The sequence below is a fragment of the Rhinoderma darwinii genome, chromosome 3 (assembly GCF_050947455.1).
Source record: "Rhinoderma darwinii isolate aRhiDar2 chromosome 3, aRhiDar2.hap1, whole genome shotgun sequence".
Classification (NCBI taxonomy): domain Eukaryota; kingdom Metazoa; phylum Chordata; class Amphibia; order Anura; family Rhinodermatidae; genus Rhinoderma; species Rhinoderma darwinii.
The window spans coordinates 43116577-43142392 of NC_134689.1; the positions used below are offsets into that span (position 1 = coordinate 43116577).

The 25816-nt window shown below is 42.6% G+C and overlaps 1 long non-coding RNA gene across 1 annotated transcript in view; it reads right to left on the reverse strand.

Annotated features, from left to right (window-relative positions):
* Positions 1–11784: 11784 nt before the first annotated feature.
* LOC142750963 (uncharacterized) overlaps positions 11785–25816 on the reverse strand; it is a 65465-nt gene continuing 51433 nt past the window's right edge. The window contains exons 3-5 of the long non-coding RNA XR_012882655.1: positions 20505–20567; positions 14302–14343; positions 11785–11916 (exon numbers count right to left, since the gene is read on the reverse strand). This is a non-coding gene — a long non-coding RNA (uncharacterized LOC142750963). The remainder of the gene's footprint in view (positions 11917–14301; positions 14344–20504; positions 20568–25816) is intronic.

The following is a 25816-nucleotide window of genomic DNA, read 5'->3' on the forward strand; positions in this document are numbered from 1 at the left end:
AGATAGATAGATAGATAGATAGATAGATAGATAGATAGATAGATAGATAGAGATCCCATCATAGGGTTCTTTTTGTGGCGTTTTGAAACAAGTAAAAAAACACCTGCTTTTTCTTATGTGCATTTCTTGTGGTGTCTTTTAAATTGTTTATTTTTGTCTAAAGCCTTATTCACATGACAGGGTCCCGATCGAGCCCGAGAGTCGGCTGATAAAATCATCCGTTTTTCCCGGCCAGTTTGCATTCGTTTTGCATCCGTTCCGGGCCGGGCATATCTGGACAGTGTTAGACAAAACAGTCCCACAGGACATATAAATATAAGGGTGGGGAATAAAAGTAACAACCACCCACTTTATTGAAGATAAAGACTCCGAAATTTAAATATATAAACAAGAGAAACAAGAAGTCCATAAATATCAAAAGAGAGTTGAAAATAGAAAATCTTTATTACAAATCAAAAAACATGAGAATCTAAAACTGGTCTTTATAACTGGATCACAATATGACACAGTATATCACAGATATAGGTAAACGAAATAGAGTATACCAAAGAACACATATATCTTTTATCCTAAGGCTGGGTTCACACGACCTATTTTCAGACGTAAACGAGGCGTATTATGCCTCGTTTTACGCCTGAAAATAGGGCTACAATACGTCGGCAAACATCTGCCCATTCATTTGAATGGGTTTGCCGACGTATTGTGCAGACGACCTGTAATTTACGCGTCGTCGTTTGACAGCTGTCAAACGACGACGCGTAAATTGACTGCCTCGGCAAAGAAGTGTAGGGCACTTCTTTGCAACGTAATTTGAGCCGTTCTTCATTGAACTCAATGAAGAACAGCTCAAGATTTACGAGCGTCACAGACGCCTCGTATATTACGAGGAGGAGCATTTACGTGTGAAACGAGGCAGCTGGAAACAGTCTGTCTTTTCACACGTAAATGCCTCTCATCGTTTGAACATACCCTAAGCCAGCAAGGTATGCACAGATAGAAACTATGCGTCAGGTGAAACAAGCAGTAAGGTTAGAGTTTACACCAAATAAGCGTAAACAGTGTAACTAAAGTCTGAATGACATAACATAACCTCCATATTATGCTTACCCATATTTCCGTAGTGTAGTGGTACGACCCAGCGGATAAGGTAGCGCCCCGACGCGCGTTTCGCGTTTAGCTTTCTCAAGGGGTGTCCCATTTTTTTACGTCCGGTTTTCCCGGCCCGTCAAAAAATCGGTCGTGTGAATAGCCCCATTAGGGGTCTATTGTTCCTACTGCAGCTGGGTGACAGCCGTTTTATGAACGGCCGTCACCCGACCGGGAAACCCTGTCGTGTGAATAAGGGCTTAGTGTTGTTCCAGTGAGTTTTAAAGTTATATTGAGAAGTCCATGGAGAAAAATGTGTGAATTAATGCCATACATTGGGCATCCTGCATTTTAATAAAAACAAAACAAAAACACCACAAATTAAAACCTGTGTATGTAGACATTTTCATTATTTTGATATGGAGTCTCAATAAATATCTGACCTCTGTACTTTACCTGCCGAAATTTTTTTTAAATTAAATAGCACAAAAAATTCTGCTAAATTATGTGTGCGAAACTGTCCTAAAGGGGAATATTTGGTCACAATTTCATCTCACAAGTGTGCACACCACACCATTTGTTTCAAAAACTTCAATATCCCTTGGAGATATTTATTTTGCAGCCTCATGTTTTAGAAGTGAGTAAGGCCAAGTTTGTTATAAAGCAAAGTAGCATCATATTTATCTCCAATAAAACTAAAAAATGTACAAAATATTTGGTGTGAAAACTTGTGTTATTGGACGGTGTGAAACATTTTTAATTTCTTGCTCCAGCATATACGATTTATTTCTACAGCTAAGCTAGGCTGATTGAAGTACTGGTGACAAATTGACCGTACTTTGCATTAGTTGTCATCTGATTTTTTTAATCCATCAACCTATAAAAAAACAACAAACAAACTGATATTGACTAAGCTAGTGCAAGTAATGCAATTTGGCATCAGTTGAAATCCCACATAAATTATTATGTTCCATCATCTGATCAGTCATGATATTTTTTCTTAACAAAAAATGTACTGCAAATAAATGCAATTGTAAAATTACCTATAGCCACTTTTCGCACCTGAATTTTTAAAAACTTTTTTTACTCTTTATAATGTTGCACTTGTGCTAGCTATGCACTATTACAGCACCCTGGAGGAGAAGGTTAAATGAGCAAATGTTCTTGGTAAAGAAGAACAGCGTAGCTTATTTTACTATTTGGTCAGATTACAACATTGAAAACTAGACAGAAGCATGACAGATCCATTATAAATCAATGGGATTTATCTGGAATGAAGGTGGGAGAAAATACAAGCTAGAGCACTGATAAAAGGGAGAGAAGAAAGAAAGAATACTTCGCAGGGAATGCTCACTAAACTCTGATCTTGCAGGTCCACAAGCAGGCATGTCGGAGAAAGCAGGTCTAAACATTTCCAGGTACAAAATAAATAAAAAAATCTGTCACATATCATTTGAAGAAAGAGTATGGGGAAACTTACCAAGCACTACCACATGTTAAAAGTAAAAAAATTAATTTGATGTCAGTGATGCAATTTGTAAAAACGTTCATACCTGATTAGCAGTTAGCAACCATAATACCATACTTTTAGCTTGATGTAATTAAATTCCCTGCATCAATCAGGTAAATTAGTAAAATTATCCTATTCAAAAAAAGCAAACAAAATTATTCATGCGTTAATACAAATTTTATTAGGCAATCTGAGTATTAAGCTTAAACGTCTTTGTTTAATTCTGTCTTGTGTTTTAAGCTGATAAGCACTTTCCTTCTAAAGATTATTTTTTAGTGTTCTAAAATATTATTACTGCAGTAGCATATTAACGAATAAGTTAGAAACTATGAAGACAATAAAAAATAATCAAAGGACACATACAATAACAAGTTGAAACGTACAATTTTATGTCAAACCTTGTTACATTAGCACTTACTGTATGATAGAGGTGCAGCTGAGGCAAACTAGATCAAGGACAGGAAAGATTGAAAAATGTGGGCAATGAGGTATCACGTCAGGTAGCGTAGCAAAGCAACGGTCCAGGCATCAAATCGGCAATCTTCAATGGACTGGCTTCAAAGGGACAAGATGAATGGGTAGCCAAAAACATGCTGTGTCAGAATTCAGAAGTCGGAAGGTTCAGATCAGAAACGTGATCAGGAAGCTAAGTAATCATTCGGCCCAGCATCCCATTAAAATTTTAAGTGATTGTCCCATGAAAACCTCTTCTTTTACTTTCATGACCAGTCAATCAGACAGGTTACAAAAGCAAGGTAGGTAGGGGTCAAACCTCTGTGAATTCATCCACATAGTCCCAAACAGGGCCGCCATCAGGAATTTCAGGGCCCCATACAGCTAAATTTTCTGGGCCCACCTACCGTGGCACCGCCTGTTAACGGTACTCCGTCCAGCACTGTATCATGCTACCCCTTCATTTCTACTTGCTCTCTGAGAATCGTCGACACAGATGTAGTGCAATTCAGAGTATTGCACCTTTCTCACATTCACTTCATTGTGAGAAGGCTGCAATACTGTGAATCGCCGCTACATCCGTGTCGACGATTCACAGTGAGCAAGTAGAAATGAAGAGGAAGCAGTGCTCGGACCGACCCATAAACTATTGATGGCCTATCCTGAGGAAATCCCTGAGGCAGGCCCCCCTTTCAATTAGGTTTGGCCGGGCCCCTTACAGAAGTACCCCTAATACCCCCCTGATGGCGGCCCTGGTCCCAAAAAGTGCCCAGAGAGTGACATACTTTCCAAATAAAGTGCCCACAGAGTGCAATATTTTGTCCACATGAAATCATATAGCCCCCATATAGAGCCAAACAATGCCCATATAGTGTTAACCTTTGCCCACATAGGCCCATGTGATACGCATTTATGTCTATGGCGCACCCAAAGTTTCTATTGTCTTCAGTGACTCCATAACACACCAATACAATGGACCCCAACACACAGCCATCCAATCATCTGGAGCTGACTGATCTCATAGAGAGTGATATTGCCCTCTGCTGCAGCATTTGATAAAGTTATCAATGTCTCACTGATATTGGATTTTTTAACTGCAGGTTTCTGAGTCAAAAAGGTCCGCCCAGCTGTCAGGATCATTCCGTTGGAATGGGGTAGGGGACCTCAGGGGAATCAGAATCTGGGTTTATGACTGGCAATAATTAATTGGATACATAAGTATTCTAAAACATTAAATCATAGAAGCAATCAGTTAAAGTCATCTAGAAATATTGCTTGTAGTTATGATTGCTGCAACATGTATTTTTTATTTTATTTTTTAATCACTTGTGCTTTTTATTAGGAAAATGTTCATCTTTACATTTTGGAGTTCCATTGTACCTTTTTTGTGTTTTTTTTTCTTATTTTAGGTTTTGCCATACGTAGGAGCTAGATGAAGTCAGAACCCAGTGAGGAAGCGCCTGTAGCTGAGTATTAATGGCCATTATTTATTTTATTAATCCAATAGATAACAGACAATTAAAAAAAAAAAGCTACAAAAAAACAACAAACGGAAAATATATATTTTTTGAAGTTGTTGCTTGATGCCAGACATTTTGTTTCCTGTTGTGTATATATTTCTTCCTTTATGGTTAATTGTCACAGTTGGCGGCTTATATGATAAACAGTCTACCTACATGCTCTGCAAAGGACTGCTTGACATACGGGTACCTATAGACTGAGGTTATTTTGGTATGTTTATGTTAAACAATTGAATATGTTAATAAATAACTGTGGCTGACCCCGAGTCAACCCACAATTAAAAGTTAATTTGTTTCTTGTGTCTCGTTATTTTATGAAGGATACATGGCCTGTTAGGCCTCATGCAGACGACCGTAAAAAATCTCCATAATTGCGGACCGTAATACGGTCTGCAATTACGGACCCATTCAGTTCTGTTGGCCGCAGACACCCTTCTTTATCGCTACGGATAGGTGTCCGTGCTGTAGAACTGTGTCGGCAATTATGGAGCATGTCCTATTTTTCGTATTTTACGGGCCGTGCTCCCATACTTTGTATGGGAGAATGACCCGAAAATAGTGGCGGCGGCCCCACGGCCTGCCGTGCCCGCAATCGCAGGCCGTGATTGCATGCACAGGCGTGTGAGGCCTTAGGTACAAGTTATTTTATTTAGTCAGCCTAGCAAAATATTATGAAGCTACTCAGCACAGAGCTATTCAGCACAGCTCAGAAATGGAGATGTTAAAGAGACTTTGTCACCAGTTTATCATTTCCCTATCTCCTGACTAATCTAATAGGCGCGTTGCTGCTGATAACTACAATGTGATTTGTTTTAAAAAAAACATTTATTATTTGCAAAGTTATGAGCATTTTTCGAAATATGTAAATGAGCCTTTATTAGACAAGTGGGTGTCAACAGCAGCCATTCTCCTGAGGTGGAGCTACGTCACAGCCTCTGACCTGTCCAATCAGCACGAAGCTGCTTCACATACGGTGTGAAACTAAAGTTGGGGGGAAGGGGGATCACTTCAAACAGCCATGTCTCGGGCCATACCCAAAACAGAGGTTCTGGTGGCATATGAAAGAGGAGATTCTAATCTTTCATATGACACCAGGATCGCGTGGCACAACTGGAGATATCACCAGTTGAATACACACTCGGGAATGGAAGCTGTATACTATAATATCCTGCTGTGTTGCTGGGCAGGGAAGGGGGAGAAGCTGTATGCTGATTGGACAGCATCATACATCATTACAGCGCCCAGAGTGAAAAGAAAGAGTCACCTCCTATTTGGCTATTAGAGCCACATTAGCATATTTAGAAAATTGCAAATAATAAAGGTTTTTTTAAAACAAATCACACTGTAGTTATCAGCAGCAAAGCGGCTATTAGATTAGTTAGGAGATAGGGATTTGATAAACTGGTGACAAAGTCTCTTTAAGTCTGACTTACCGATTTTAGATGTGCTCGGATCATCACTACTTAACGGGAAACTGTCACCAGCATTTCACCTATTAAACCAGCAATACCTGGTGGTAGTGGGTGAAAAATAATTTCTATATAAACTATAATTGTCTTCTTTGTCGGCTCTGTAGCTTTAGTATACAGCTTTTTAGTGTTCCCACATCGTATGCTAATGAGCATAAAACAGTCAAATCTTCGTTTGAAAAGAGTCATATCTTAATTCCCCAAGTCTTTCCGAGTTTACCTCGCCTCCTGACTTTTGATTGACAGCTCCTCGCCTTCCCCCAGCACACAAAATCCTGCGCTTGTGCATTGATGTCCTCTTCTGGTGTGTGCGCACAAAGGGACACCGGATTATTACGATAAAAAGCGCAAAATGTTTGCAGACCGTTATTTAGAGTCAGAGGAGGAGTTTAAGAGAGAGGATAATGGCAATGAACTTTTGATAGCAGCGGCCAGTGAGGGATAAGTAAAGTTCAATAGGTTAAGGCTATGTAAACCTTTGAAGGCATTTAAGAAAAAATTTAATTGATTAGTCAGTGAGATTAGTGTAACTTTGTAAATAGTTTTTATTAAAAATTAGTTTTACTTTTGGAGATACAGCTGTTCGTATTCTCTGTTTACAAAGTTACACTAATCACAATGACTAATCTATTTAGAATTTGAAAAAATGCCCTCAAAGGTGTACATAGCCTTTAAGTGGAAAGTTATTATGCTGCAGCAGGTTATTAGAGTCATGATGAGGACTGCTACATCTTCATGGGCAGTTTCGGCAGCTGCCCGAGAAGGGTTTAAAGCCCATTGTGGCTTTGTTAGTGGCTAAAACCACAAGAAAACTCTGTGTAGGACCTGCAAATAGACCTGCAAACATAAGGTCACATTGCCATATGTGTTACTTTTGAAGGACCAGCACGCATAAGGTTACATGACCATATATGTGCAGGTCCTGAAGCCAGAAAGAAGAGCAGCAAGGCTCCAAAGAGGACACTGAGCTGCTATGTAGGTATATTTGATCTGTATTTTGGGGGTTCCGGTCTGGGGTCCTTATTTAGGGTCTCTTGTGTCTTCATTTATTTAGGGGGTATGGTCTGGGGTCAGTATTTAAGGTGTCTGGTCTGGGGTCTGTATTAATTTAAGGTCTGATCTGGGGGTCTCCTCAATAAGGGGTCTGGTCTTGAGGTCTGTATTAGTTTAGGGGTTCTGGGTTTTGATTTGTATTTAGGGGTTCTGGTCTGGGGTGTTAATTTAGGGGGCCTGGTCTGGGATCTGTATTAAGGGGGTCTGGCACAGGGTCAGGTTTTAGCAGTTCTGGTCTGACGTTTGAATGTATTTAGGGGTCCGATCTGCGGTCTGTATTAGTTTAGAAGGTCTCCTCTGGGGGTCTTTGTTTAATTGTCTGGTCTGGGGTCTATATTTATTTAGGGTGTCTGCTCTGGGGCCTGTATTTATTTAGGGGAACTGGTATTGGGTCTGTATTAATTTTACAGGTCTTTATTTGTGATGCTATAGAGGCTGGGGATGGCTGCTGAATCTAGGAACAAACAATGTCTCAAAAGGAAATTTTGTAATCATCAAGAAAAGTTGTCATCGCGGTCTGGGCAGGATGTAGAGGAAAAGGAAAGAGTACATCTACAATCAGAGAAGATGTTACCTGTAAGGCACTGGATTTATAGAGGAGTTTGTGCATCTCCTGACATGTCTTAGTAAATACTTGTATCCCACAAAAAAATCTCTGTGTATCCTAGGCCTTATTGACAGCTTTCTGTTACCATTTTTCTTGTTTAGAGGATGTGTCCCTACACATTGTGATACTATCAGGGATAATTAGGCACAGTCAGTGTGTAGGAACAAAGCCCTTTGACAAGGGAAATGGTAACACTTAGTTATTAATTGTCACAGTCTGTGGGTATGTGAACTCACTGGACGGTACCGCTGTAGCAGGATAGCAGCTGGCCAAGCAGTGTACCAAGTAAAGTCTATAATCCGAGCAAGGGTACCTATGGTAGTACAGACAGCAGCGATGGCTAGGCTCAGATGGGACATTGGAAGCAGACACCAGGCGTGGTGTAACACAACACGACTTCAACTCTATTAAGGCACAAGAACAAGGAAGCACGGGATACAGGATACAGGTAGCAGGAACGGGAACACTGGGAACAGGAAAACACTAACTAGACTGACATGGGAAAACACAACAACGTTCAGGCAATGAGTGAAGGGGCAGGGCACTTCTTAAAGTCTGGGGTGATTAGACAATTCTAAACATGTGTGCACGCTGGCCCTTAAAGACCGGGACTGAGCTCGCGCGCGCACCCTAGTGGTAACTGCAGGCCAGGACGGCCACATGTGCTGGCATCTCCGGGAAGGAGGGCGTCAGCAGGATGAGAGGGGTCTGGGGTTTACGGCCGCAGATGTTACAGTATCCCCCCTCGTATGCCCCCTCTTCTTGGGACCAGAGCGAGAGAGGAACGTCTTAATGAGGGTACGATCATTGAGGTTCTCCTCTGGCTCCCAGGACCTCTCCTCTGGACCAAATCCCTTCCAATCCACTAGATAGAAGGTTCCTTCTCCTACTTTTTTGGTGTCCAGGATCTCCTTAACTTCAAAAGTATCAGATGAACCGCCGGAGGTAACTGCAGGACCAAGGAGTCTTGGAGTAGCAGTTCAGGACCACAGGCTTCAGGAGGGAAACATGAAAGGAGTTAGGGATCTTGAGGGTAGGAGGCAGCCGAAGCTTGTAGGAGACAGGGTTGATCTGTTTCAGGATCTTGAAGGGTCCGAGGAACCTGGGAGAAAACTTGTGTGACGGCACCTTCAGCCGGATATTCCTAGAGGACAGCCAGACCTTGGTACCTGGAAGAAACTGAGGCGGCTCTCTTCTCCTTGTGTCCGCCTTTTGCTTCATGCGCTCGACCACAAGCAGAATAGGGGATCGGGTTTGCTGCCAGATCTGCAGGAAGTCCCTGAATGCAGAGTCCGCTGTGGGCAGCTGGGACGTAACTGACACCGGGAGAGGAACGGTGTGGCAGCAGTGGACACGCATGTGTGGTTGTTATAAGAGAACTCGGCCCAAGGAAGAAGCTGCACCCAGTCATCATTCTGCCTGGAGAAGAAGTGTCGTAGGTAGTTCTCCAAGATATGATTGATCCTCTCGACTTGACCAATTGACTGAGGGTGGTAGGCTGAGGAAAAGTCCAACTTCACATCAAGGAGTTTACAGAGAGCTCTCCAGAAATTTGAGGTGAACTGAACCCCCTGATCAGACATGATATGCAGAGGTAAGACGTGCAGGCGGAAAATGTGTTGGATGAAGAGGTTGGCTAGAAGCAGAAGGTGGGCTGGTCAGTGGAATGAAATGAGCTATTCCAAAATCCATTGCTATATGCTGCCAGGGGACATTGGGCACAGGCAGCGGCTGGAGCAGACCAGCAGGCTTGGAGGGAGCAACGTTGTTAGCCGCGCACACCGTGCAGGATGAGACAAGGTCCACAATGTCTTTGGGCAGTGTGGGCCACCAGAACTGATGGGCAATCAGATCTCGGCTTTTACGGACATCCACGTGACCCGCAAGTTTGGAGCTGTGTTCCCAGCGAAGTATTCTCCTTCTGTCTGCAAGGCGTACAAAAGTTCTTCCAGGAGGAATGTCTTTAATTTGCAGGGGATTAACAGAGATGATGCAGGGCGAATCAATGATATTTTGCAGAGACTCCATGGTGTCCTCTGTCTCAAACGACCTGGACAAGGCATCGGCCCTCACCTTTTTGTCAGCAGGGCGGTAGTGGAGCACAAACTGGAACTGAGCAAAGAACAGCGACCACCTGGCTTGACGTTGGGCCGACTGGAGATACGTGAGGTTCTTGTGTTCAGTATATATCAGGATGGGGTGATCTGCACCCTCTAGTAGATGTCTCCACTCCTCTAGAGCCAATTTGATGGTCAATAACTCCCGTTCCCCAATCGAGTAATTGCGCTCTATGGAAGAAAAAAGTCTAGAATAATAGCCACATATCATTGCCTTCCCTTTGGAGCCTCTCTGGAACAGAAGTGCGCCTGCACCAATAGAGGAGGCATCCACCTCCAAGGAAAACTGTAGAGATACATCAGGATGATGGAGGGTTGAGGCAGACGTGAAGGCATTCTTAAGGCTATTAAATGCCGATTCTGCCTCTGGAGCCACACCTTGGCAGTCATACCTTTCTTGGTGAGGGTAGAGATGGGAGCCGTCAGTGAAGAGAAGTGTGGGATAAACTGCCGGCATAAGTTGGCGAATCCCAAAAAGTGTTTTATGGACCTCAAGCCTTGAGGACGTGGCAATTCCAGGACAGCCTTTACATTCTCAGGGTCCATCTTGAGGCCTTGACCCGAAATGATGTAGCCCAGGAAGGGGAGAGGATTTTTCTCAAACACGCACTTCAACAGCTTGGTATACAGACGATTCTCTCGTAGTCGCAGCAGAACTTGACGGACATGTCTCTGATGAGTCGTCAGATCTGGAGAAAAAATTAAAATGCCATCGAGATAGACCACAACACAGACATAGAGGAGGTCTCGGAAGATGTCATTAACAAATTCCTGGAAGACCACGGGAGCGTTACACAGACGGAAGGGCATCACCAGGTATTTGTAGTGCACGTCTCGAGTGTTAAATGCCGTCTTCCACTCATCACCTTAACGGATTCGAATCAAGTTGTAAGCCCCACTCAAGTCCAGTTTAGAGAAGATCTTGGGTCGTCATATGTGGTCAAATAGTTTGGAGATTAGGGGTAATGGATATTTGTTTTTGACCGTGACTTGATCGGGACCACGGTAGTCAATGCAAGGCTGAAGAGATCGTCTTTTTTCTTGACAAAGAAGAACCCGGCCCCGGCCGGGGAGGAAGACTTCTGTATGATACCCCTCTCCAGATTCTCCTTGATGTAGTTCGACATGGACTGAGTCTCTGGCAAGAAAAGAGGATATATCCAGCCACAGGAAGGGGACGCATCTGGAACCAGTTCAATGGGGCAGTCATAAGCCCCGTGTGGAGGGAGTGTCTCAGCCTCCTTCTTGCTGAACATATCCGCAAATTGAGAGTACTGAGGAGACAATCCTGCCAATGACTGAGGCAAAGGAGACTGGACCGGATGGATCTGCAACAGACAGCGATTGCGACAATTGAGACCCCATTGGAGTACCTCTCCAGAATTCAGGTCCAGAACTGGGGCATGTAGTGAAAGCCAAGGCAGACCCAGCAGCACATGGTTGACGGCTTTGGGCAGAACGAGAAATGAGATTAGCTCAGAATGAAGGGCTCCAACTTGGAGTGTCAGCGGTTTGGTCTCAGCTACGATTGGGTCGGGCAGAGGCAGTCCATTCACAGAGGCAACAGCCAAAGATGTCCCCAGGGGGACTGTGGGCAACTGAAGAAGATCCACTAGGTCTTTCCGGATGAAGTTTACTGCGGACCCTGAGTCCAGATATGGAGAGACCTGGTGTGTCTTTTCACCAGACACTATGGTCACAGGAATGGACAGTCTCGAGGAGAACTTTCTGCCTAGTGCCGTTCCACCTAGGGTTGTCCCTCCAATCAATCCCATTGCACGAGAGTTTTGCTTGCTTCTGCGGACACCAATGCACAATATGGCCTCCGAGGCCGCAATACAGACAAAGTCCTGAAGTGCGTCTGCGGTGTTTCTCCTGGACAGACAGTTTAAACAGGTCCACCTGCATAGATTCCTCATCCAAAAAATAACCCAAGCACTCAACTGTATGAATGAATGAAGTTCATTTATTTTTTGTGTTGTATAATTTTCAGTTTGATCTTCACTGAAATAAATCTTCACAACATTTCAGTAATTGCTTACAAGCGATTGTAAATATTTTGACGTTTCGGCCAAACATGGCTTTTTCATAATCGCTTAAACTAATGCACAAAAAAGAAAAATACAGAATATAAGTATTGTTGCATACAAATATACAAAAGAGAACAAATTTGATACAGGAAGATAAAAAAAAAAAAAAAAAAAATGGAAAAATGTATAAAGAACATACAGTGAAGGAAATAAGTATTTGATCCCTTGCTGATTTTGTAACTTTGCCCACTGTCAAAGACATGAACAGTCTAGAATTTTTAGGCTAGGTTAATTTTACCAGTGAGAGATAGATTATATTAAAAAAAACAGAAAATCACATAGTCAAAATTATATATATTTATTTGCATTGTGCACAGAGAAATAAGTATTTGATCCCCCACCAACCATTAAGAGTTCAGCCTCCTCCAGACCAGTTACACGCTCCAAATCAACTTGGTGCCTGCATTAAAGACAGCTGTCTTAAATGGTCACCTGTATAAAAGACTCCTGTCCACAGACTCAATTAATCAGTCTGACTCTAACCTCTACAACATGGGCAAGACCAAAGAGCTTTCTAAGGATGTCAGGGACAAGATCATAGACCTGCACAAGGCTGGAATGGGCTACAAAACCATAAGTAAGACGCTGGGTGAGAAGGAGACAACTGTTGGTGCAATAGTAAGAAAATGGAAGACATACAAAATGACTGTCAATCGACATCGATCTGGGGCTCCATGCAAAATCTCACCTCGTGGGGTATCCTTGATCCTGAGGAAGGTGAGAGCTCAGCCGAAAACTACACGGGGGGAACTTGTTAATGATCTCAAGGCAGCTGGGACCACAGTCACCAAGAAAACCATTAGTAACACATTACGCCATAATGGATTAAAATCCTGCAGTGCCCGCAAGGTCCCCCTGCTCAAGAAGGCACATGATGTACAGGCCCGTCTAAAGTTTGCAAATGAACATCTGGATGATTCTGAGAGTGATTGGGAGAAGGTGCTGTGGTCAGCTGAGACTGAAATTGAGCTCTTTGGCATTAACTCAACTCGCCGTGTTTGGAGGAAGAGAAATGCTGCCTATGACCCAAAGAACATCGTCCCCACTGTCAGGAGCATGGAAGTGGAAACATTATGTTTTGGGGGTGTTTCTCTGCTAAGGGCACAGGACTACTTCACCGCATCAATGGGAGAATGGATGGAGCCATGTACCGTCAAATCCTGAGTGACAACCTCCTTCCCTCCACCAGGACATTAAAAATGGCTCGTGGCTGTGTCTTCCAGCACGACAATGACCCGAAACATACAGCCAAGGCAACAAAGGAGTGGCTCAAAAAGAAGCACATTAAGGTCATGGAGTGGCCTAGCCAGTCTCCAGACCTTAATCCCATCGAATACTTATGGAGGGAGCTGAAGATCCGAGTTGCCAAGCGACAGCCTCGAAATCGTAATGATTTACAGATGATCTGCAAAAAGGAGTGGGCCAAAATTCCATCTAACATGTGTGCAAACCTCATCATCAACTACAAAAAACGTCTGACTGCTGTGCTTGCCAACAAGGGTTTTGCCACCAAGTATTAAGTCTTGTTTGCCAAAGGGATCAAATACTTATTTCTCTGTGCACAATGCAAATAAATATATATCATTTTGACAATGTGATTTTCATTTTTATTTTTTTATATAATCTATCTCTCACTGGTAAAATTAACCTAGCCTAAAAATTCTAGACTGTTCATGTATTTGACAGTGGGCAAACGTACAAAATCAGCAAGGCATCAAATACTTATTTCCTTCACTGTAAAGACATTATGCATGAACCTATAATGAAGGGAAAACTGATGAGAAAAATGAATGACATGCAAGATATCTCAGGTGACAGAGACCATGAATCAGTTGAATAGAAAATAAACTAACAGAGATAATGGCTAGAGACAGAAGCATATTAAGCTATGTGTTTAACAGTGTTACTAATTAGTGACATGAGTCACAGAAATGCAAAGACTAACGATTGACAAACAACTCATAAGGTTAGTAGATGGAGGGGTATTAAAAAAATACGCCTCAGGACCATACCATAAGATACCGGTGGTGTGGATAGAACAGAACAAATGAGGAGTAAGTATAATATAAGAATAAAAAAGGAGGAGCAAGTATGTTATTAAAGAATGGTGAATGAAAACAAACGTTATCTGAATGAAGCTGTGGAACTGTGTATCGAGGCGTCTACCAGACGCTCTGCATGTATGTCTGCTCGTGCTGTCTGATACAGTGTAATGCGTCCCCTGGACTTATAACTGAACTATGTTTGAGAGTCAATGATATATCAAAGAAGAGGACAGAAAATGAAGGACTAGGAGAACGAAATGGGATAAAAAGAAAAAGAGAAAAAAAGAATAAATAAATAAATAATAAATAAAACGTGATGAAGAATGAAAATGAAGACCGGTTTTATGGTACCTGTATCTGGTCGCACAGTTATTCATATTTTTCTTTGCAAGCCTGGAAAAAGGTAGACATAAGAAATGATTAAAAAGTGAACGAAAATTAGATAATTAACATAGATAATTAACACAACAGGTCATATTCCCTATTCAAGCCTCTCGGTGCTAGTGTTTCAAGGGTATGAATCCAAAACGATTCTCTCTCTTTCAATAAATGAATGTGGTTGCCACCTCTTCTTGGTCTAGGTACCTGTTCAATCACTTGGAATCTCAACTGTCATAAAACTTGGCTACCTTTACCTGATCACTTCACTAAAATGAACCACCATATATCACAGTTGAGATTCCAAGTGATTGAACAGGTACCTAGACCAATGTCTTTATGTTCTTTATACATTTTTCGATTTTTTATCTTCCTGTATCAAATTTGTTCTCTTTTATGTATATTTGTATGCAACAATACTTATATTCTGTATTTTTCTTTTTTGTACATTCGTTTAAGTGATTATGAAAAAGGCCATGTTTGGCCGAAATGTCAAAATACAATCGCTTGTAAGCAATTACTGAAATCTTGTGAAGATTTATTTCAGTGAAGATCAAACTGAAAATTATACAACAGAAAAAATAAATGAACTTCATTCATTCATACAGTTGAGTGCTTGGGTTATTTTTTGGATGACTATAGTGGGTTTGCCGAACCCGAACCCTCACAGAACCTAAACTCCTCCTAGGAGTGCAATCCAATTTTTCGAAATGCATAGACTCCTCAGGTGGGAATCTTGCCACCCGACGAGCCTCTTGGGATCGCTCCCGGATCCTCATGTCAATCCGGGTGGCTAAAAGTATGAGGTCATCCAGGGTAGGTGACAGATTACGAACGGTGAGCTCGTCTTTAATATTAGGAGACAGTCCCTGCCAGAATGTAGCCCCCAAGGCCTCATTGTTCCAGGACAGCTCTGCCGCTAGGGTGCGGAATTGAATGGCGTACTCGCCTACGGAGGTGTCCCCCTGGCGAAGGGTCAGCAGAGATGCAGCTGCTGAGGAGGCTGGTCCAGGTTCCTCAAACACCATGCGAAAAAATCTGTAGGAAACACTGGAAGTCCTGGGTCTCTGGTCCCTGACGTTCCCAGATGGGATTCGCCCATGCTAGGGCCTTGCCAGTGAGGAGAGAGACAATGAAAGTGATCCTTTCGCTGTCAGTAGAAAATGCTCTGGCATGTAGGCTAAAGTGGATCTGCCACTCAAACTCAATTAAGGCACAGGAACAAGGTAGCACGGGATACAGGATACAGGTAGCAGGAACGGGAACACTGAGAACAGGAAAATACTAAGGGACCAATTGCTAGACTGACACGGGAAAACACAACGCTCAGGCAATGAGTGAAGGGGCAGGGCCCTTCTTAAAGTCCAGGGTGATTAGACAATTCTAAACATGTGTGTGCGCTGGCCCTTTAAGGCCGGGACAGAGCTCGCGCACGCATCCTAGTGGTCATTGCAGGCCAAGACGGCCGCATGTGCTGGCATCTCCGGGAAGGTGTCAGCAGGATTAGGGGAGTCTGCGGTCTACGGCCGCGGACGTTACATTAATGCTATCACAGAAGGTGGTGTTGACTATAGACACAGTGTGGCAGGGCAGTGGTGGGAAAGGGGGAGGAGAGTTTGGGGAACAGCCCGGGGCCTATGGTCTACTTAATCCCCCACTGCTCAAAAATAAGTAATATTAACCCCTTCGGGACTGAGCGGTTTTTTATTTTTTGTTTTCGTTTTTTTAATCCCTGCATTCCAAGAGCGACAACTTATTTTTCCGTCAATAGAGTGGAGTGAGGGCTTATTTTTTTTGTGGGAGGAGTTGTAGTTTCTTTGGATTTTGTTTTTATGGCTTTCACCGTGCGGTAAAAACAACAACTTATCTTTATTCTGTGGCTCAATATGATTACGGTGATAACAAATTTATATAGGTTTTTTTTTATATTTTACTACTTTTATTGCTAAAATACTTTTTGTTAAAAAAAAAATGTTGTGTTTCGCCACATTCCTAGAGCCATAACTTTTATATTTTTTTTACCGATTGAGTGGTTAATGGGCAGGACGAGCTTTATTTTTTATCTGTACAATTTTTTGGTACGTAGAACTTTTTGATCACTTTTTATAAAAAATTTTTGGAGAGCTAAATTGACCAAAAATAACGATTTTGGCGGTTTACATTTTTATTTTTTACGGCATTCACCGTGCACGTTAAATAACACTATATTGTAATAGTTCAGACTTTTACGGTCGCAGCAGTACCAATTTTCTTTACTTTTTTTATTTTTTACATTACTATTTTTTTGAATTTTTAATATTTTATTTTATTTTTTTCACTGCTAAAAACTTTTTGTCACACACTTTATTTGCCTAGCACTTGCTTATGCCTGTTTCTGGAATTAGTGGCTGGTTGAGCCATTTTTTAACCATTTAATAATAAAATTATTTTAATCGTTCTTTCAGGCGGTGAATTTACTAATTAATGAATATTTATGAACGACATCACATATCAATACTACAGTGAATTATAGACCTTAATCACACGACAGGGTCCCGACAGGGTCCGAGTGTCGGCCGATAAAATCGGCCGTTTTTCCTGGCCGGTTTGCATCCGTGTTGCATCCGTTCCGATTCTGTTCCGTTCCGGGCCGGGCATATCTGGACAGTGACATCAGGGGCAACTCCTGAAGTGGAATCCCCATATGGCCGGTGATTCCACTTCAGGAAAAGCCCCTGTCGTCTGTGTCCATTTATGGACACTGAACGTTACTGGCTTCCCCTGGTGTGGAATCCCTGGTCACAGATTGTTCGGGTATTCCGCTTCAGGAGTTTCCCCTGATGTCACTGTCCATATATGGAAAGAGACATCAAGCGCTCTGTCCAGGAGCGGAATCCCTGAACACACAGGGATTCCGCTCCTTCAGGGAGCTAAAGTGGGGCTAGCACATAGCAGAGCAGAGAGATACCTCCCTGCTCTGCTATAGTGGCGTCGCTACAGCAGTAGAAGCCACAGCAGCTGCTACCGGCGCTATCGGCCATGGGTGGTGTCGCTGGGCCAGGGCGCTTTTAAAACAAGCAGGGGAAGGGAGCCAGTGCAGCGCCCCCTTCCACCTGCTATACACCCGGACCACACAGTACCTCCAGCATACAGCGATTATTTCGAATGGCATAAACTCCTCCTCCTCACATGCACTCCGCACTGTGAGGAGAGAGCGACCGATGCTAGACACGGCCGTCACTCAGGACACATTCCAGTGATGGCCATGTATTACCCGGCCCCATAGACTTCTATGGGAGCCGTGCGGCCGGGAGAACGGACGAAAATAGGGCATGTCCCATTTTTTGACGGACGGTTTTCCCGGCCAGTCAAAAAATCGGTCGTGTGAATAGGCCCATTAGGGGTATATTGTTCCTACTGCGGCCGGGTGACAGCGGACACCTGCAGCATAAAGAGTGCGCTCAGCACGTGAGTGCGCTCCGAACATCATGCCCCTGCACCCGGACGTAATAGCATGTCTGGGTGCGCGAAGGGGTTAATAATGGCCGGTTCAAGTCCCCTCGGGGGACTAATAAACTACGTAAAAAAAAGTTGAATAATGTTTTTAGTAGTGTAAAAAAGAAAATATATATATATATATATATATATATATATATATATTAAAAGTTAAAAAAAAAACCTTTTCAACATATTTCCTCTGAAGTATTGTAAAAAATTAAAAAAATTAACTAAATTTGTATCGCCGCATCCGTAAAAGTCCAAACTATTACTTTATAACATTATTTAACCCGCAAGGTGAATGTTGAAAAAATTTAAAATTGAAACACCAGAATCAGTTTTTTAGTCATTTCATAGCCCAAAACTGAATTAAAAAGTGATCTAAAAGTCAAAATGGTATTAATAGAAACTACAGCTCAACCTGCAAAAAAATAAGCGCTCATACCGCTCAATCGACTGAAAAATAAAAAAGTTATGGCTCTTGGGGCACAATCAGACCGGAATTGCTGCTGAATTCCGCTGCAGACAGTCCACAATGGAATTCTGCAGCAGACGTTTTTTACATTTGTTTCTATACATTTTTAGGAAAGTTAGTTCAGACATTGCAGAAAATAACTGTGCGGAAATTAGGCTGCGGTGCAGAATTTTCCTTCCGCAGCATGCTCATTACATTGCGGAGAAGAAGCGGAATTTCACTGCGGATTTCAGCCTTTGCAATGCAAAAACTGAAATCTGTGGCAAGTCCGCTGTGATATCTGCAACGTCTGAATTACCTGTCAAATATGCAAATGTTGGTGCAGATTCGTTGCGTAGTTGCCCCGAATCTGAACCAACATTTGCAGCAGAAAAATTCCGCCACGTCTGAACATGGCCTTAGAATATGGCAATAAAACACAACATAAATTGTATTTTTTAACAATTCGTTTCTTCCTTGTAAAAGTAGTAAAACCTAAAAAAAAACGATATAAATTTGGTATCACCATATTCGTATTAACTGGTAGAATAAAGTTAACATGCCATTTTTACTGTACGGTGAAAGCCACAAAAACAAAACCCCTAAAAAGATTGAGGAATCACAGTTTTTTTCCTATTCCACCCCACAAATAATTTTTTTCCAGTTTCCCAATACATTATATGGTAAAATAAATGCTGCAGTGAAAAACTACAACTCATTTCGCAAAAAATAAGCCTTCATATTGCTTTATCAATGGAAAAATATGAAGTTATGGCTTTTGGAAGGTGGGGAGGAAAAAATGACGGGAAAGGGTTAAACAGGGTTTTTATGCTTTTCTCTGATAATAGGACTGGCAGTAGATTTTGTATGCCACTGGTGTGTGTGTGTTTTTATAGGTTGTTTTTAGTATTGTAATTCCTGGATGCACTCATCTGGATGCATCCATGCTCCAAGAATTATAACCTGTAGGAAAGAAGGACCCAGGCACGGAATAGGAATTTTTTCAGGGCGCTGCAAATTTTTTAAGGTTACTTTATTACTCTGCTGTGCTCTATTGGGATTACGTCACAATAATATGTGTGTATGTATGAACTGCATGCTAATGTGATAATGTTTCAATAGTGTGTTTTTGACTAGTGAGTCAGTATTGACTGCACTCCGTTATGATATAACATTAGTTTGTATTTATAGTTGATGCTCTATTGTGATAATTTCTTAATAGTGAGTTCATTTGTAGTAATAGTTTTCACTCCTTTTAATGTTATAATAGTGTGTGTGTGTGTGTGTGTGTGTGTGTGTGTGTGTGTGTGTGTGTGTGTGTGTGTGTGTGTGTGTGTGTGTGTTTAATGGCTGCACTCTAAAGTGATATTGTCACAATAGTTAGTGTGTGTTTATTAGCTGGGCTCTATTGTGATGATGTCACAAATGTATATGTGTGTTTACAGGTTGTGTTTTATTGTGATGATGTCACATTTATGAGTGTTCTTACAGGCTCTACTAATGGTGTCACAATACCGAGTGAATTTACAGCTGGTATTAATAGACCTTCTATTGTAATAATGTTACAACTTTTTATGTATAGACTGTGTTCTATTGTGATGATGTCCTATTGTGATAATATCCTCTGTGTGTTTATGGCCTATGATTTACTGTTGTACTGTAACAATAGTGAATTTATTTTTAGGCTACACTCCATTGTAATGATATCACAAGTCTGTATGATATCATAATGCTTCAAGTGTCCATTTATGGGCTGAGATCTCTTAAGATGACTTAACAATAGTTTGGTGTGTGTATTTAAAGGCTGTACTGTTTTGTGTCTGTGTGTAATTTCTTTATATTGTGATATTGTCACATTAGTAGGTATGTAAATTAATAGGCTGTTTACTATTGTGATAATGAAGCAATAGTGTGTGCGAACTATTCATAGACTGGGCTCTATGTAATGACATCAGAATAATGTTGGTATAAGTATGGAATGCAGTCTATTCTGATAATGTATAATAATATGTTAATTTATAGACGGTGCATTATTTTCATGATGTCACCTGATAATAAAGCCCATTTTTATGCTCCAACACACATGAAAATAACATTCAACTTTTCTGATGGTAACATGATGTCACTATCAGGTTGGCGGTTCGATTTTGTAATTTTCCAAGGGCAAATCTGAAAAATGTTCTACTTTATCAAACTCAGAGACCACTCAGAATTTTTAGGTCACCTTCAGTGACAACTTTCTTACCGTCACTGTCAGTTAGACATCTGCTTGTCTTAGAATTTCTTGAATGTCATGCAAAATCCTTACCTATCGTTTGAAAAGAAAGGACCAGACAAATTACACAGAGATCTTCGAACACCTTAAAAATACTTTGTGAGCAATTGCTCATTGTAAGCTCTTAAAATTGCCAAAAACAATAATCATTCTCACAGAGTAGTCTCATTCCAACTGTGAGATTGGACTGCAGAATGGTGTCATGTATGACTAACATTAATCTTCATATACCCATAGTGTAATGATAGGAGTAGGGAAACGGACAAGTGAGCCCTAATCTACCCGCCACTCTGTCCCTGCCTACTTGCAACGACCCGCCCTAGGCGACGGGGTACAACTGGGCGGCGGTTCCTACGCTCAGTAAGTGCACGAGACAAACAGACAAGGGTACACAAAGCTAAGGGAAATGGGGCAGTTGCCCACGGCAACACCGTGAGCAACAAGAGAGGTGAACGAGCCGAGTAAAACCAGGAGTGTACGAGGTACCAAACGCAGAGCAGGAGAGTAGTCAGTAAGCCAGGGTCAGTATGGAGCAGGATCAAATAGTCAGGAGCTGTAGCTGGGCCAGGAAACCACACGAGAAGAATCACAAGCAAGGAGGAACAGGAAAGGCAGGTATAAATAGACAGAGGGCGGGAGCTAGCTGAGTCTGGCCAGGCTGCAATAGGCTCTCCCACTCCTAAGCCTGCCAGCCTGAGTGGTGGAAGCTGGAGTTAGTCTCAGAGACATAGACTCAGGTGCCGACTGATTACCTATGGGCGTTAACCCCGAAGCTGTGCCTGGCAGATCCTTTACAGTACCCCCCCCTTTATGAGGGGCCACCGGACCCTTTCTAAGTGGACCTGGTTTATTGGGGAAACGAAGGTGGAACTTCCTGACCAATACCCCAGCGTGAACATCCCGTGCGGGTACCCAAGTCCTCTCCTCAGGCCCGTATTCTCTCCAATGGACCAGGTACTGGAGGGAGCCTTGGACCATCTTGCTGTCCACAATCTTGGCCACCTCGAATTCCACCCCCTCAGGGGTGAGAACGGGAACAGGAGGTCTCCTCGAGGGAGCCAAGGACGGGGAGCAGCGTTTAAGGAGGGAGGCATGAAACACGTCGTGTATTCGAAAAGATGGGGGCAACTCCAGTCGGAAGGAGACAGGATTGAGGACTTCAATGACCTTATACGGCCCAATAAACCGGGGAGCAAATTTCTTGGACGGAACCTTAAGGCGCAAGTTCCTAGACGATAAGCACACCAGATCCCCGACCATAAACAAGGGGTTAGCAGAACGTCTTTTATAAACCTGAGTTTTTTGTATGCTCTGTGACGCCTCTAGGTTCTTCTGAACCTGGGCCCAGACTGTGCACAGTTCCCGATGAACGACCTCTACCTCGGGATTGTTGGAACTACCAGGTGAAACGGAGGAGAACCGTGGATTAAACCCAAAATTACAGAAAAAGGGGGAGACCCCTGACGAGTTACTGACCCGGTTATTGAGGGAAAATTCGGCGAGGGGAATGAATGAGACCCAATCATATTGACAGTCAGAGATAAAACACCTTAAATATTGTTCTAGAGATTGATTAGTCCTCTCGGTTTGGCCATTAGTTTCAGGATGGAAGGCAGAGGAGAAGGACAGATCAATCTCCAACTTTTTACAGAAGGCTCTCCAAAACAATGAAACAAATTGTACCCCTCTGTCCGAAACAATATTGACAGGGACCCCATGGAGACGCAGGATGTGTTTGACAAACAAGGTAGCTAACGTCTTGGCATTGGGTAGTTTCTTGAGGGGCACAAAGTGGCACATCTTACTGAAGCGGTCTACTACAACCCACACCACCGACTTGCCTTGAGATGGAGGCAAATCGGTGATAAAATCCATGGAGATATGGGTCCAAGGTCTCTGGGGAATGGGCAAAGAACGTAGTAAGCCCACTGGTCGGGACCTGGGAGTCTTGGACCTAGCACAAACCTCACAAGCGGCGACGTAGGCCTTAACGTCTTTAGGCAACCCAGGCCACCAATAGTTTCTGGCAATGAGGTGTTTGGTACCCAGGACGCCTGGATGACCAGATAGTGCGGAGTCATGGTTTTCCCTAAGTACCCTTAGCCGGAATTGTAGGGGAACAAACAGCTTGTCCTCAGGAAGGTTCCCGGGAGCTGAACCTTGATCAGCCGCAATTTCTGAGACTAAATCAGAATCAATCGAAGAAATGATTATACCAGGAGGCAGAATACAAGCAGGATCTTCCTCCGAAGGAGGGCTGGCCATGAAGCTACGCGACAGTGCATCGGCCTTAATATTTTTAGACCCAGCCCTATAGGTAACCAAAAAGTTGAATCTGGTAAACCTCTGTAAATTGAAAGCTGAAGGCATGCCTGGAGAGAAGTACACCACACAAATGTCTGAGGTATAGCTTCAATGTCAGCCAGGAGGAACTGAACTTTATTCAGAACAAAGAAACACACACAGAGAAGACACATGCCCCTCCCTATAGATGTGGGACTTGCTTAAATTCTATTCGCTCCTCAACTATACGTTTTCCTGTACATTCTTCTGCACACTCCTCTTTGCATTCCAGGGGGCGGTGTCTTCCATAGGTGTGTCCGACATGAACAAAGAACTTGTTATATATATCAGTATATTACACAAAGAACTGAAATGTATATACATATGTGTGAGGATAATATTTTTCAGACAATATACATAGTAATGATCCCTGACAGTCCCCCCTAAAAATATTATTACTCTATCCCTGAGTCTTGCCTAGCAACCTACCACTGACCACTCGAACCAGGCGGGTAGGGGTTTTGGATTTTTTCACCAGCTTGAGACGAGCTACTCCTGATGAGTAACCCCCCTTTGTACCTGGACTTCCAAGGTGTCGGAGTGGTCCTAACTTTCCCTATTTTCCTCTGGATACAAGATGGTTGTCTTGATATAATCTACAAACCGCTGCTGGTTGTAATATATATGTAATTAATCCGGTCTACATTTTTATTAACAGTAATAATTGTCGCACTGTCACTTACTGTCCTAATGGGACTTTTACCCCTGCAGATATAACAGGTCATGGGCAGCACAGTGACCTTCACCTCACGCCTCCACACAAAACTCCTCAGATTGTAATTTGCAGCACCGTGGCATATTTACACACATTATAATTATAAACCTCAGACATTATAAACAATAGGGCCTCAACTAATAATCATAATGCTATCACCCTCAGGTTTCGGGTCCCATCAGTTCATTGCCAGTCCTGTACACCATCGTCTTCTTCTTCTCCTGTCTTCTGCTCTTCACTGACTGTCACCCTCAGGGTAACCCACACAATTGTGGAGTCAGACTACGTTGGTGTCCAGTGGGGGAGTTATTATTACCCCCTCCTAGTCACTTACTTATCAAAACACTTGATCCTGCTGACGGATTCACTCAGGTTTTTGGTCTTTACTTTGATCTTTGCTGACGTCATCAGGACTTGGTTTGGTCCTTCTCATCTGTCCGACACCGTCTCCTTTAGTTTACGTCATCAGGCTGTACATAGCACCTCATGTTGTGAGCCTGGGGTGAGATCCCACGTAGGCGGATTAGTGGAGTTGTATTGTGACTATAAAACCCTCTGCATCTGTACTCTTCCTCTGGCAAGTTACTTGTCTGGGCGGCCGCTTAGAATTGTGACACTGCCGTCAGTTCATGATAAACACGTTGTATTGGCTCAGGCTGTGCCTGCCGCATCTCAGTGATGGAGTTCATCGTGTTAAAAGTCTTTTAGTTCATATTTACTGGCACTTGCTGGGGACCCCCAACTCTTGTCAATTGTTAAAATAAATACTAATCTGGTGATAACATCATCCGCATACACTATAAACTTTGTTCTAAGTACATACAATAATGTCAGGCCCCTAAATGACATCAAACACCTTTATATAAGGAAAAACTTCTCTGTTACAATGGACAGGGCACCTAGAAGATGTGTAACTTAGTGGGTACATTTCATTTGCACTTGGTGATACCCTTTCAGCAGGATTTGTACCTTGATCTCAGCTGATTGCCTGGAACATCTCCACCTCACAGAAAGATACACAGATTCCACATGTTTATCTGACAAGTGTCTTAAACCTATTTTCCTTACTCTAATCTGGTTCGTTCTACCTGGGAAGGCCTCTCAAGGTCGGTTCTCTTCGTTGGAGGCGGGTATGATAAGGTTGGCACCGGTCTGCCAGGACTGTTCTGTAGGCAAATCAAACAGCTCTAACAGAATTTAGCAGCAACAGCTGTAAAGCCTGGGACATAGCAATTAGATCTTACCAAATCGATCCTTGCAGTCTTGGGGCATATGTGAGGTCATACACCATCAATGCAAAAGCCATCAAGAGTGCCTTGGGTGTTACCGGTTTACCTTCCTTTATCCGTCCACATTCTGTCAGAATCTGGTTCTCACGCCTTCCGCTCCCAGTTGGACTCTTCCTGTGGAGAACAAGCTTTTTCATTGTATAAACATTAATTGATCTTAATCAAATAATTAATTTGAAGAAGAACATTAACAAATAGCATCTTTACATCAAACGTTCACACTGGTCAGTAACTAAAACGTACAAATTGATTCTTCTTCTTTATATACATATCTATACATACACATATACACTGCACAGAATTCTCTGCTCTAAAATTTCCCTTTCACAACAAAAATAAAAATAAACAAATAAAAATGTTTTCTAATGGGAATATTCCACTTCTGTACCTTTTATCTGACGCATGACTCTAATAGTCCAATGCTAAGGCTGGTCCAGAACTTTACATAAAACTTAACCTCAGTATTTAATATTCCCACAACCCTTCTTAAATACAGTTATTAAACAAACTAACCTTGGGACAATGTCTAGAGAACTGCTGACATCTTATCATTGTACAAACACCAGTTCAATACTTGGGATAAGCACTGTTCCCACGTCACTTACACACAATGTCTGCAATGGGGAAGATATCGGCCGGGCTTCAGGCCCCCCCTGAGAACAGGTCTACACACACGAGCACATTGTCATACACTTCTACCTCCGGTAGTTGTATGTTCTGCAGTCGCTGGGACTGTTAATCTGGCCGGGCTGCACTTTTCACAGGTACCTTTGCAGTTTCACCTATGTCATGCCGTGCGCACATCATGCCGGCTGCTACAAACCTAGTGGTGGCATTATTGTATCCAGGGACAAGCCAATTTACTGACACCTGACCGCACATACCCTTGTTGTCAGTTCTGTCTTCTCTCGCTCTCTCAATTGGCTTACCCGATG